Raw genomic sequence first — 13952 nt, 5'->3', positions numbered from 1 at the left:
TTAACTATGGCAATTTGATATTAGCCTGCATATCCTGAGGATATTTTAATGTAATATGCCTTTAATGATATAACCTGTGAGCCTTAGGAGGCAGTGCTCAAAGGATTAAAAACTGGAAATAGGTTTTGGAGACTGACTTACACACGACATGACTTGTTAATTCTTCAGATGTTATGATTTCCAAGTAGGTCATGGAATTGGGTGAAATTTGCTGATCTTCTGATGCCACTGTGGCAATATACTGTTAGTAACGTTCTAAAGCAACTCATCTTTGTGTGAACAGGATCAACACAGTTCATTCACTATTTTGCCTAAAAATAACTGCTATGTGTTGGGATCTGATTTTTCCAAAAGAATTTCTGTTAACAGTTCTTTCAATTTCTGTTTAAAGGTTTTATGCTTGCATAAAGAAGCTACCAAAATATACTGTGGACCTTTAAATCACTGTAAATGGGCCTACAACAAGTAGTCTCCTATTTTAAAACCATGAAATCTTTAATTTGTCTGTCATTACAGCACCCTTCTTCCCCCCCATCCCCTGCACAGCAAGCAGGAGGCTCCTGGGAGCAGCTCAAAGGCAGAGGGCAGGAGCAGCACACAGCAGTGGGGGGAGGTACACCTGAACTGCCCGGCAATTGATAGCCTGCTGGGCGGCTGCTGCACAGAAAACTTAGGGGAGCTGATAGGGGGCTGCTAGCCCACCCTGGTTCCAAGCCCCCAGCAGCGAGCTCCAACAGGCTGCTCTTCCTGCAAGCAGTGGACAAAGCAGGCGGCTACCAAACAAAGTTATAAGAAAGCATTGTGCAACTTTAAACGAGCATGCGCTCTAATGGATCAGCGACGTAACAATGTTAACTGGGACAACGTTAAGTGAGAAGTTACTGTACACAGGCTACCAGCATGCTGGCCCGGGCAGCTTCGAGACACCAGCAGTATCTGTGCTCTCTCCCTTTGTTACCCTCAAGAGTGAGATGTGAGCTAAAATCACCTCTACCTGTGGGAAATGGTGCCAGTATTCAGTGTCATTGACCTATGCTACTTGAATCATGCAATCGAACAAGGAATTCCCTTCTTGTTTCCCCTACCCTCAGACAACAATACTCACCATGGCTGGTGCAGTGCCTGGCAGCGTGCACAAGCAATCCCAAGCAGAAGTGACAACGTAGTGTCTAAAACTTTTTGGGAGCAAGAGGACTGAGTTTGGCACCTTAAATTTCGCTTTCTGTATGCACTATGCTACCTCTATGTGTTTTATCTTCAGCTGCTGCAACTGTGGCCTTCAGGGTCTCCCCCCTCCACACTCGCAGAATGCCTGAGCCAGATGAAGAGGCGAAAGAACAGGACTCAGGATAACATGTTCAGTGAGATCCTGCAAGTCAGTGCTACATCAGTCTATGAGCACAGGGCCTAGAGGATGAACATTACAGACAGTCTGGAGAAGAAAAGAGCAAACAGGAGAAAGGCTCAGGAGTCCTACCAGGAAAAGGAGAGGGAGTTGCACCAGGGCATAATGGGGCTTCTCAGGAAGTAAACAGATGCTGCAGACTAGTGGACCCACAGATTCAACAATCCTGGACTCATCTCCCTCTGCAGTCCATTGAGATCTTCATCTCAGGACTTCCCTATACCCCCAGCCCTCCAACATTCCACGTGGCATCAGGGGTTGCTGCAGCACATGCACTGCTCCACACACATAGATCAGTGAAAGCCACAATCATTGTAGGTGTAGCTGAAATGGACATGAATGTTCCTTCCTCTTCATAAAGTTCTGATCTCTTAATTTATTAGGTTTTATTACATTTTCAATGTATTTGTTTTTAAATGGCACAGGGTTTTTTGCACTGATTTTGTTACAGAATAAAGTTCTATTATTTGGAACATAATTCGTCTTTAAAGCTCAAAATATATGCTGCAGTTCTGAAAGCAACCAATGTCCTGTTACTGCAAAATGTGACAACATATAGGAACATTCACAAACAAAACTAACTGTTGCACTAACAATGTTACATTCCTACATGTACAGCAATCACCACACAATTCCCACCAGGCCACAAAAGAGCAGTGCCACGCAGAGCCAGCCATTACAACACCACACAGTACTCTGGTTCAGTGTTAAAATGTTTCAAAGCCTTCCTGAGCCATATAACTCCAAGTTGAGCTCTTCTAATAACCCTTGTATCTAGTTCAAATTCTGCAGACAGCCATTCCACCTCGGCGGAAACTTTTCCCCCTTTGCTTCACATACATTATGCAGGACACAGGAGGCAGCTACAGACATTGGGATATTTTACTCAGAGGTCCAATCTTGTGAGCAAACAATGGCAGTGATCCTTCAAACCAAAAAAAAAAGCACATTCAACCGTCATTCTCCACCTACTGAGTCAGTATTTGAATCCTTGGTGCTGCTGAGGTGGCCGGAATACAGCTTTATGAGCCAGGGAAGTACGCATTGTGCTCCTGGGGGACCCAGCCTTATTGGCATTTCAACATTCCCAATGGTAATCCTCCAGTGGGGAAATCCCTGAGCTTTAAGCTTTCTGAACAGTCCTCTGTTCTTAAAGATGAGAACATCATGCACCTTCCCTGACCAGCCCATACTGATGTCAGTGAAGCACCTCCAGTGATCTGCCAATGCTTACATAACCATTGAAAACGTAGCCCTTTCTGCTGATGTACTCAGTGTTATGGTGGTCTGGTGCCCAAAATAGGGATATGCACATCGTCTACTGCTCCACCACAGTTTAGGAACCACATTGCTACAAATCCATCCACTAATGTCCTGCACATTGCTCAGAGTCACTCTCCTGTGTAGCAGAAGGCAATAAAATGACTTTGTGCTCTTGCATCATGATGGCCTCCACAGTGGATTTCCCAACTCCAAACTGATTCCTGACTGATCAAGAGGATTCTGGTGTTGCAAGTTTCTACAGTGTGATTGCCACTTGCTTCTCCGCTGTCAATGTAGCTCTCATTTTGGTATCCCTGTGCTGGAGGGCTCGGACAACCTCAGTGCACAGATCCAGGAATGTGACCTTGCACATCCAAAAGTTCTACAGCCACTGCTCATCATTTCAAACCTACATTACAAGATCCCACGAGTCAGTGCTCGTTTCTCAGGCCCAGAAGCAGCACTCCACCATCTGCAGCTACTCTGCGAATGACACCAACAACCTTAATTGGTTCTTGCCATGTCCCACAACAATGTATCCTCCACGGAATTGTCACATTTTCCACTGATTCAGTTCTTTCTCTGACTCTGCAAATACTCCAGGATCGTGCGTCCTGTACTTGCATGCTCATGACAGTAGTGCAGAGCTGTGCAGACTCCATGTTTCTGTCAGAGACTGCAGACAGGAGACCATGTGGGTTTGTGGGATTTTGAAAAAAAGATGAAAAATTATAGAATAAAGATATTATGGGATGGAGACAGCCGCAAACTGTGAATCTGACCCCATGCTCACAGTCACTAGGAACGTAAATACTGTTTAAAGAGTTAGCCATTTAAATTATTACAAAATATTTTGTTTAAACAGTTAACCAATTAAGTAGCTGAGGCCGATCCCGTTGGCCGGCACAGCCAAGGCCGCTCAGCCGGTCCCGCTCCAGTCGGGCTGAACAGCTGGGGTTGTCTGGCGCGGGGGTTAACAGTTAAGGCAGGTTAACCAGTAAGACTAATGCTTACCGGTTAACATTTTACATCCCTCCCAGTCACCCCTATGCGACTCATTTTGGCCCCGTCATCCACTACCAAAACACAGTGCATTGGATGGCGCGAATTGCACAATGGAATACCTTCCACTCTGCATTGATGCAAGCTCTCTGATGTGTTTGCACACCGCCAACACAAGGAGCCAAGTATGCATGCTCACAAGTGGCTGTATGCCAATGGTCACCAACCAGTCGATCCTAGAGGAGTTCCGGGTCGATCGTGATCTCCGGCAGCACAGCAGGGCTACCGTTAAGACAGGCTCCCTGCTTGCCCGAACCCCGCACTGCTCCTAGAAGCGGCCAGCGCATCCCAACGGTCCCGGGGCAGGGGTCTCCCTCTGCACGCTGCTCCTCCCTGCAAGCATCGCCCTCGCAGCTCCCATTGGCTGGGAACGGGGAGCTGCTGCCAATGGGAGCTGCTGAGGCTGTGCTTGCAGAGAGGGACAGTGCACAGAGCCACGTGCCACCTGCCTCCGCCCCCCCCAGGTGCCACAGGGGTGCACTGGCCCCTTCCAGAAGTGGCATGGAAGCAGGGAGCCTGCCTTAGCGGCAGCTCCCGGTTGGTGGTGTAGCATGGCTGTCAGAGGTAACTGCTGCCCAGTGGAAGGCCGCACTCCAGCCCTGAGTCCCCTCCTGGATCCAGCACCCCAAACCCCCTCCTGCACCCCAACCACCTGCCCCAGCCCTGACCCCGCTGCACCCCAACACTCTGGCCAGCCCAGAGCCCCCTCTTCCACCCAAACTCCCTCCCAGAGGTTGCACCCCTCACCTCCTCCTGAACCCCAATCCCCTGCCTCTGGCTCATCCCAGAACCCCCTCCCACACTGCAAACCCCTTGGCCCCAGCCCAGAGCCCGCACCCCCTCTCGAACCCCAACCCCCTACCCCAGCCCGGTGAAAGTGAGTGAGGGTGGGGGAGAGTGGAATGAGTGGGAAGGGGTAGGGCCTCAGGGAAAGGGCAGGGTAGATCCTGGGTTGCCCTTACATTCAAAAAGTGATCTTGGGCATAAAAAGGTTGGAGACCACTCCTGTATGCCAACATAACTTGAGTCAACCTAAGTCTGTAGTATAGACACGGCCTCAGATGAGTAGGAATTTAAGCTCCAGTCACTTTCACTTAGGCATATTTGAAAACTGTCTATGGTTCACCTGAAATAATCAGTTGACTACAGTTAACCTCTGTTCTTTTAATATATCACTTAAGTATAAATCTGAAACGTGTTTTGATAAGAGAAGTTAATGTATCCTAAACATTTAAGGTTATTTTGATTAATAAAAATAAACATGTGCAGTTTTGTTTAATTAAATTCCAGTTACCATCCTAACACAGTTTGACACAGATAAAGAGCAAAAAAGTTAATTATCTAGTAAATAAGCAACAGTCACCATTTTCTAACATACTAAAAATGTAGTTAGTAAGAAACTGAAATTAAGCTATATAATTGCTTAAATAAGTGTACATAGTTATAGTTTACCTTCCTAAGTAGCAAAAAGATGTACCAAATCTAGTATAAAGACTATTCAGTTGTCAATTAACATGTTTTAATGGAATGCAGCCTTCTTTAGAAAGTAACTGAAGTACATATGGAAAAAGTTTATTAAAGTTTATTATTTAAATTAGGCCTATTTGGTGATTTAAATCATCTTGATTTAAAATCAATCCACCCATTTTCATACCTCTGATCCAGTATAGCACAGGATACCAGAACAGAGACCACTGGTCTGAAACGGTAAGGCAGTTCCTACAGTGGGAAGATATTTTGTATCTAATTATGGCTTCCATTTATTACTCCCTATCTACTTATTAATTTTGGTAAACTAGCTTTTTAGAACCAGATAAAGATAGTGGGACACAATCAAAGAATTTGCAGGGATACTCTAGCCTTAAACCTTATTTCATTCTTACAAAAGTGATTATTTATTGGACCAACTTCTGTTGGGTGAGAAAGGAAAGCTTTCAAACTTACACAGAGCTCAAAAGTTTCTCTCACCAACAGAAGTTGATCCAGTAAAAGATATTACCTCACCCGCCCTGTCTCTCTGATATCCTGGGACTGACACAGCTACAACAATACTGCATGAAGTGATTATTTGACAGTTTCTCGCCTTGTATTTCTTACTACCGTGAAATTTAGTTTATCTTATGAGCACTTACTTTTCCCAGGGCATTCAGCTAAGCAACATAATTAAGTGGGACAGCAGCTCTCAAACAGTCTATAGACACTTGATGGTTGGTGAATCACTTCCTGGTAGTCTGCAAACTGAAAGGGGGAGAACTCTCCATAAAAAACAGATGTGGCTACCACCAGGAATAGCTCAGCTTCTTCCAGCAGGCAGCTTTACTGTCAATAAGAGCTTAGCTGCCTCCATGAAGAATAAAACCCAACAGCTACCATTTGAAGAGGAGTCAAACAGCCACCATCATCACCACCACCACCACCCCACCCCCTGCAAAAAAAAAAAAAAAAAAGTGTGGCAGGGAGGAGCAAAGGATGGAGACAAGCGCTTCGGACACAAGATGCTGGAAAAGGGGAGCAAAGGAAAGCAGGCCAATGGATAGGACAGTTAATGGTACTATACTTCCAGGAACTTCATTCTAGGACAGGGTGGGCAAACTTTTTGACCTGAGGGCCACATCTGGGTATGGAAATTGTATGGTGGGCCACGAATGCTGGTCAAATTGGAGGTTGGGGTGTGGAGAGGATGAGGGTGCCAGCTGGGGGTGCAAGCTCTGGTGTGGGGCTGGGGATGAGGGGTTTGGCGTGCAGGAGGGCTCAGAGGGTGGGAGGGGGATCAGGGGTGAGGCAGGGCCATGGCAGCAGGGTCATGGGTGTAGGCTCCAGGCGGTGCTTACCTCAAGCAGCTCCCAGAAGCAGCGGCATGTACCCCTACACGCTGCCCCATCCACAGGCGCCGCCACCCCTACAGCTCCCATTGGCCGTGATTCCAGCCAATGGGAGCTGCAGAGCCGGTGCTTGGGGTGGGGGCAGCATACGGAGTCCCCTGGCTTCCCCTACACATAGAAGTCAGAGGGGAGACATGCCACTGCTTCCAGGAGCCGCGCAGAGCGGGGCAAGCCCCTGATCCCGCTCTCCAGTGGGAACTCGAGGGTTGTATTAAAAAGGTCCAACGGGCCGGATGCAGCCCGTAGTTTGCCCACCCTTGTTCTATTAATATCTGTCACCACATGGCCATTTGTAATCACATCAGCAGCCTAGCATTCTTTCATCAGTATACCGTATTGCATCATATTTTTTAAATCTACCCAAGACCTAATCTATCAGCACAAGGATTATTTAGTTGAAAATGTAGGTGGAGTCTGTGTGGGGCCTGAGGAGGAAATGTCTCTCTTAAATTAATAATAAATCCTTTAACTGGTTGCTTCTTGATCAATTGGGCTTTTAGAGTTGGAATCTCCATATTTAATTACACTGCTTATATAATTTTAATTTTTAACTCTGTTCTACCAAGTCATGTGTAATGGATGGGAAATACAGGGTTTGGGAAATTTCTTCAGCCACAACGGATCACATTTCAATCAATAAATCTGAAATAACCTATTTGATTAATGTATATCTATATCAAGCCAAACCTGGGTGCCTAAAATTAGACATTTTCAGGGGTGCTGAATACCCAAAATTTCCAAAGTGAATGTTCAAGGGAAGGTGCATAGCACCTCTGAAAGTCAAGCCACTTACATATAATAGCTACATTAAGTCACCTAAGGTTTGAAAATTCTGACTTTACTATAACCACATCAACAGTTTTAAGAATAGTTTACTCTTATTCTTTAATTTTTAATGTAGGACTTTCTTTTAGTCTTGTTTCCTGTGAGCATAGTTATATGGCCACTTCAGCAAAAACCTGGTTTATAAGATAAAAACCACGTCTTTGCTAACAGAATTCCTCTGTTATATGCATTCAGTGTGAAAGATGGAATTCTCAAACGTTTTCAAAGCAGGCTAACTCATACTGCCTCAAGAGCCTTTTAAACCCACACCACTGGCATTTCCAAATATTTTCACAATAAAGGCCTGGCAAGGCCATCTCTCTAGCTGCTTTAAGTAGTAAACATAAAAGATAAATCCTAGTAACTGCTTTGTATACAGCAACCAAATTTCCAAGTAAATATTGTTTGCATTATATTAGAAATTAATTGTGTTAATTTATAACACCATTTATAGAGCTTCATTCAATTAAAACAATGTCACAACACTTTCAGAGAAAATCATTTCAAACAGCCTGAGCTGAGTGTAACTACAAAGGCCAAAAGAATGAAAAAGTAACATTAATTAACCGAGGCTGTTTAAGTAGGGGTCCTTGTCTATATTTGTTGGCCATAGACCTATCAAGTGTCGTTATGTTCACTCAGGAAAAGGTTTAAAAGACTAGTAGCTTTCTCTGTTAATATTATTCCTTGCTGCTCAATTTTAAATGAAAAATATTGTAAAAATAGATTTCTTAGTGAGATATAGTAGTTTATAGTGTGAGAGCTGTATACTGGCATAATTTCTTAAGAAGGAGGTGGCTACAGCTGAGGAGCATCCGTGCACACGAGGAATGCATTGAAAACGTGCATATGGAAACCTTCAATGTTGAGAAAGGAATCCAGCTGAAGAAAATTTCAGTAGCACCATCAGGGGAGGGGGAAATGACTCCTTCAGAGAGAGCAAGCTAGCTACTGATTACTTCAAGCAGCACTCCACCCCTGCCCCCAACCCACCATCCAGAGAAGAAAAAGCTGGTATGCTGTCCTGGCAGCGAGGGATCTCTCCCAATGGTGGAGAACACAGCATGTACCCCCCCAAGGTGGGGAGGATCGAGCCCACCACTCCCAAGAGGAAACAAAGGTATGACCCTGAGCAGATCAGAGGTGACTACAGGGGGCTCCAGTAGTGAGGGTGAAGGAGCTGGGGCACAGGTGGTGTTCTCATTAATCCTTCTAATCAAGGGCAGGGGCAGAGACAGAGACAGACATCCTGGAAGTGAATGCATGGCTGCATGGAGTTTGAGTGGGAGTTCCATTGGAGGAGAAGGTACCTGTATTTGCATCTGTCTTTGTATTGCTTGTATGTGTAGAGGCCTGTAGGGGCAGCGTGCTGGGCGGGCAGCTGAGCCCTGATTAGGGGGTGGAGCTTGGCTGAGGAGAGGGCCTATAAAAGCAGCCACCCAGCCAGGCAGCGGCACAGCTGCGAGCAGCCAACAGGGCTGCTAACAGGGGAGTTTACAGGGGGAGGTGAAAGGAGAGGCAGGAGGGCGTGGCGCCCTGTGTGCTGTGTTTCCCCAGGTGCAGAGGGCACAGCTGAGTAGGCGGGCTCAGACAACAGCAGCCATGAGCCAAGCAGCAGGGGACACAATGCAGATGATCTCAACAGGCAGCTGCGGTATGTACATGGTCCTAGCAGCAGTGCACGAACAGAGGTATGTGTGCATGAAATGCCGCCTAATAAAGCTGTTGGAGGAAAAGATCTGAGGGTTGGAGATGCAGGTAGATACCCTGATAGAGTTTAGAAGGGAGTTTGAGCAGCTGATGGAGCAAAGGCAAGGAGGGGCTGAAGGGGAATACTCAGGGGTTCAGGTGGAAGCAGGGGCAAAGACCTGTGAGCGGGGAATGCCGGGGGGAGAACAAGGGCAGTGGAAGCATGTGACTGAGAAGCAGGCCAAGGAAAAGGAGAGCGAGTGAAGGAGAAATAGAGCTCAGGAACAGGTTTGGGTGTTTGGAAAACGAGGAAGGGGTGCAGCAGGTGGTAACTGAAGTGGGCAGGGTGAGGAAAAAGAAGAGCTGCTAGTCCCATAGAAAGAGGGGAGGAGTTGATGGAGACAGCACCAAATCTGGGCCCCGGGAGGATACAGGATGGCATAAGGGGGATTATTAGGGAAAATAGGAATGGACAGGGGTTGCAACTAGAGGGGACAGGGGATAGATTAGTAGATCGCACTGTCACCAGGCAAAGGCAGGTTTACGTGATTGGGGACTCCTTACTGAGGAGGTTAGACAGGCCTGTGACCAGGGCAGACCCAGAGAACAGAAGGGTGTGCTGTCTACCGGGCGCTAAGATACGGGATGTGGACCTGCAGCTGAAAAGGATCCTAAAAGGAGCAGGTAAGAACCCCTTGATCATCCTTCATGTAGGAACGAATGACACGGCTAGGTTCTCGCTAGAGAGAATCAAGGGAGATTATGCCAGGCTGGGGAAGACGCTTAAGGAAATAGAGGCTCAGATCATCTTCAGTGGGATTCTGCCTATTCCTAGAGAAGGGCAGCAAAGGGGTGACAGGATTGTGATGATAAATAGTTGGCTACGGGAGTGGTGCTATAAAGAGGGCTTTGGGATGTATGGCCACTGGGAGGCTTTCGGGGACAGAAAACTGTTCTCACGGGACGGACTTCACCTGAGTAGGGAAGGAAATAGACTTCTGGGAGGAAGGCTGGCTCATCTCATCAAAAGAGCTTTAAACTAGGAATTTGGGGGAGACGGTTGGGAGATGTCCAGTTAATCTCCACACCAGATTATAACATTGAGAGGGAGGACAATGAGATAAGAACGGATATAGCCGGGGGAACGAGATTGGACAGAAGGGGGGGGGGTGGATACTAGACTAATAGGTCATACTAGCAGTACGGTGTCCATACCAAATGGGATAACAAATGTGAGAGAGGCCAAACGGCATAAATTAAGATGTTTATACACCAATGCAAGAAGCCTAGGTAACAAAATGGAGGAATTAGAGCTCCTGGTCCAAGAAATGAAACCGGATATCATAGGAATAAACTGAAACGTGGTGAAACAGTAGTCATGACTGGAGTACAGGTATGGAAGGGTATGTGCTGTTTAGAAAAGACCGGATCAAAGGTAAAGGTGGGGGAGTAGCATTGTATGTCAATGAGGTAAACTGTAAAGAAATAATAAGTGATGGAATGGATAAGACAGAGTCTGTCTGGGCAATACTCACATTGGGTAAAAACTACTACAGCCTCCCCTGGGACAGTGCTTGGGCTGTGCTATAGTGATCTAGCCTGGATATGGACAGAGAACTATATAATGTTTTTAGGGAAGTAAATACTAATAGGAACTGTGTAATCATGGGAGACTAACTTCCCAGATATAGATTGGGGAACAAATGCTAGTAACAGTAATAGGGCTCAGATTTTCCTAGACATGATTGCTGATGAATTCCTTCATCAAGTAGTTGCTGAACCGACGAGGGGGGGTGCCATTTTAGATTTGGTTTTGGTGAGTAGTGAGGACCTCGTTGAGGAAATGGTTATAGGGGACAACCTTGGCTCGAGTGATCATGAGCTAATTCAGTTTAAACTAAATGGAAAGATTAACAGAATTAAATCGGAGACTAAAGTTTACGATTTCAAAAGGGCTAACTTTAATAAATTAAGGGGACTAATTAGGGAAGTGGATTGAACTAACATATTTAGGGATATAAGGCAGAAGGCACCTGGGATTATTTCAAGTTGAAGTTGCAGGAGCTGTCGGAGGCCTGTATCCCGAGAAAGGGAAAAAGGTTCGCAGGCAGGAGATTTAGACCGAGCTGGATGAGCAAGCGTCTCAGAGGGGTCATTAAGAAAAAACAGAAAGCGTACAGGGAGTGGAAGATGGGAGGGATCAGCAAAGAAACCTACCTTATTGAGGTCAGAGCATGTAGAGATGGAGTGAGAAAAGCCAAAAGCCGTGTAGAGTTGGACCTTGCAAGGGGAATTAAAACCAATAGCAAGAGCTTTTATAGCCATATAAATAGGAAGAAAACAAAAAGAAGTGGGACCGCTAAAGACTGTAGATGGAGTGGAGATTAAGGATAATCTAGGCATGGCACAATATCTAAATGAATATTTTGCATCGGTATTTAATGAGGCTAATGAAAGATTGAGGAATAGTAGAAGCAAGATGGATGGGAATAAAGGAGTGGGGATTGACATTACCATATCCGAGGTAGAAGCCAAACTCGAACAGCTTAACGGGACTAAATCAGGCGGACCGGATGATCTTCATCCGAGAATATTAAAGGAACTGGCGCGAGAAATTGCAAGCCCGTTAGCGATCATTTTTAATGAATCTGTAAACTCGGGGGTGGTACCTTTTGACTGGAGAATAGCTAATGTGGTTCCTATTTTCAAGAAGGGGAAAAAAAGTGACCCAGGTAACTAGAGGCCTGTTAGTTTAACATCTGTAATATGCAAGGTCTTCGAAAAAATTTAGAAGGAGAAAGTAGTTAAGGACCTAGAGGACAATGCCAATTGGGACAAATTACAACACTGTTTTACGAAAGGTAGATCGTGCCAAACCAACCTGATCTCCTTCTTTGAGAAAGTAACAGATTATTTAGATAAAGGAAATGCGGTGGATCTAATATACCTCGATTTCAGTAAAGCGTTTGATACGGTACTGCATGAGGAATTTTGGTTAAATTGGAAAAGATGGGGATCGATATGAAAATCCAGTGGTGGATAAAGAACTGGTTAAAGGGGAGACTGCAGCGGGTCGTACTAAAAGGTGAACTGTCAGGTTGGAGGGAGGTCACCAGTGGAGTTCCTCAAGGTTCAGTTTTGGGTCCGATTTTATTTAATCTATTCATTACTGACCTTGGAACCAAATGTAGGAGTGGGCTGATAAAGTCTGCGGATGACACAAAGTTGGGAGGTATTGCCAATTCGGAGAAAGATTGGGATATCCTGCAGGGAGATTTGGATGACCTTGTAAACTGGAGTAATAGTAATAGGATGAAATTTAATAGTGAGAAGTGTAAGGTTATGCATTTAGGGATAAATAACAAGAATTTTAGTTATAAGCTAGGGACGCATCAGTTGGAAGTAACGGAAGAGGAGAAGGACCTCGGAGTCCTGGCTGATCGCAGGATGACTGTGAGTCGGCAATGTGACGTGGCCGTGAAAAAAGCTAATGCCGTCTGGGGAAGCATTAGGCGAGGTATTTCCAGTAGGGATAAGGAGGTGCTGGTTCCATTATACAAGGCACTGGTGAGACCTCATTTGGAGTACTGTGTGCAGTTCTGGTCTCCCATGTTTAAAAAGGATGAAATCAAACTGCAACGGGTACAGAGAAAGGCCACTAGGATGATCCGAGGAATGGAAAATCTGTCGTATGAAAGGAGACTCGAGGAGCTCGGTTTGTTTACCTTAACCAAAAGAAGGCTGACGGGGGGATAGGATTGCTCTCTTTAAATATATCAGAGGGATAAATACCAGGGAAGGAGAGGAATTATTTCAGCTCAGTACTAATGTGGACACGAGAACGAATGGATATAAACTGGCCGTCGGGAAGTTTAGGCTTGAAATTAGACGAAGGTTTCTAACCATCAGAGGGGTGAAGTTTTGGAACAGCCTTCCGAGGGAAACAGTGGGGGCGAAAGACCTCTCTGGCTTTAAGATTAAGCTTGATAAGTTTATGGAGGGGATGGTTTGATGGGATAAAGTGATTTTAGTCAATAGGTCATTAACGTGCCATCGCTGGTAATTAGCAACAATGGTCAATGATGGAATATTAAAAGTTACTACAGAGAACTTTTTCCAGAGGGTCTGGCTAGAGAATCTTGCCCGCATGCTCGGGGTTCAGCTGATCGCCATATTTGGGGTCAGGAAGGAATTTTCCTCCAGGGTAGATTGGCAGAGGCCCTGGAGGTTTTTCGCCTTCCTCCGCAGCATGGTTCGCTTGCTGGAGGATTCTCAGCCATTTGAAGTCTTTAAATCATGATTTGGGGACTTCAACAGCTGAGTCAAGGGAGAGAATTCTTCCGGGAGTGGGTAGGTCAGCTTTTGTGGCCCGCATCATGTGGGAGATCACACTAGATGATCATAATGGTCTCTTCTGACCTTAGCGTCTATGAGTCTATGGATGGTGTAACCAGAAAGCCTTCGGCTTCCTCGAACACAGGATGCTGTTCCGAGAAGGCGGCCAACTGAGCAGATATAGAGTTCACCTATTAAGAAAGGGGGAAGAGCATCTCTGGATACAGATTAGTTAAATTAGGAGCTGGGTTTTAAACTAGGTTTGATGGGGCAGGAGACAAAAGCCCATAGGTAAGTCCAGCCATGGAGACCTGGGTGAAGGATAAGAATCTGGGGAAAACATGGGCAATAACACCACAAAAGAGAGAAGGGAATATAGAGGGGAAAAAAATTTCAAATTAACATCTTAGATGTCCGTATACTAATGCTAAATAACTATGGGGAATAAATAGAAAGAACTAGAAATACTAGTGAATAATGACAATTATGAC

At 45.5% G+C, this 13952-nt stretch overlaps 1 protein-coding gene and 1 long non-coding RNA gene across 2 annotated transcripts in view; one reads left to right on the top strand and one right to left on the bottom strand.

Moving 5' to 3' along the window:
* The window catches only part of QKI (QKI, KH domain containing RNA binding), a 305977-nt gene that overhangs the window by 194233 nt on the left and 97792 nt on the right, over positions 1–13952 (bottom strand).
* LOC122174377 (uncharacterized) overlaps positions 8955–13952 on the top strand; it is a 40667-nt gene continuing 35669 nt past the window's right edge. The window contains exon 1 of the long non-coding RNA XR_006176100.2: positions 8955–9091. This is a non-coding gene — a long non-coding RNA (uncharacterized LOC122174377). The remainder of the gene's footprint in view (positions 9092–13952) is intronic.

Source organism: Chrysemys picta, chromosome 3 (genome assembly GCF_011386835.1).
Source record: "Chrysemys picta bellii isolate R12L10 chromosome 3, ASM1138683v2, whole genome shotgun sequence".
In the NCBI taxonomy this organism is placed as follows: Eukaryota; Metazoa; Chordata; order Testudines; family Emydidae; genus Chrysemys; species Chrysemys picta.
The sequence above is the reverse complement of the archived record's forward strand: the minus strand, read 5'-3'. Positions and strand labels throughout refer to the sequence as shown.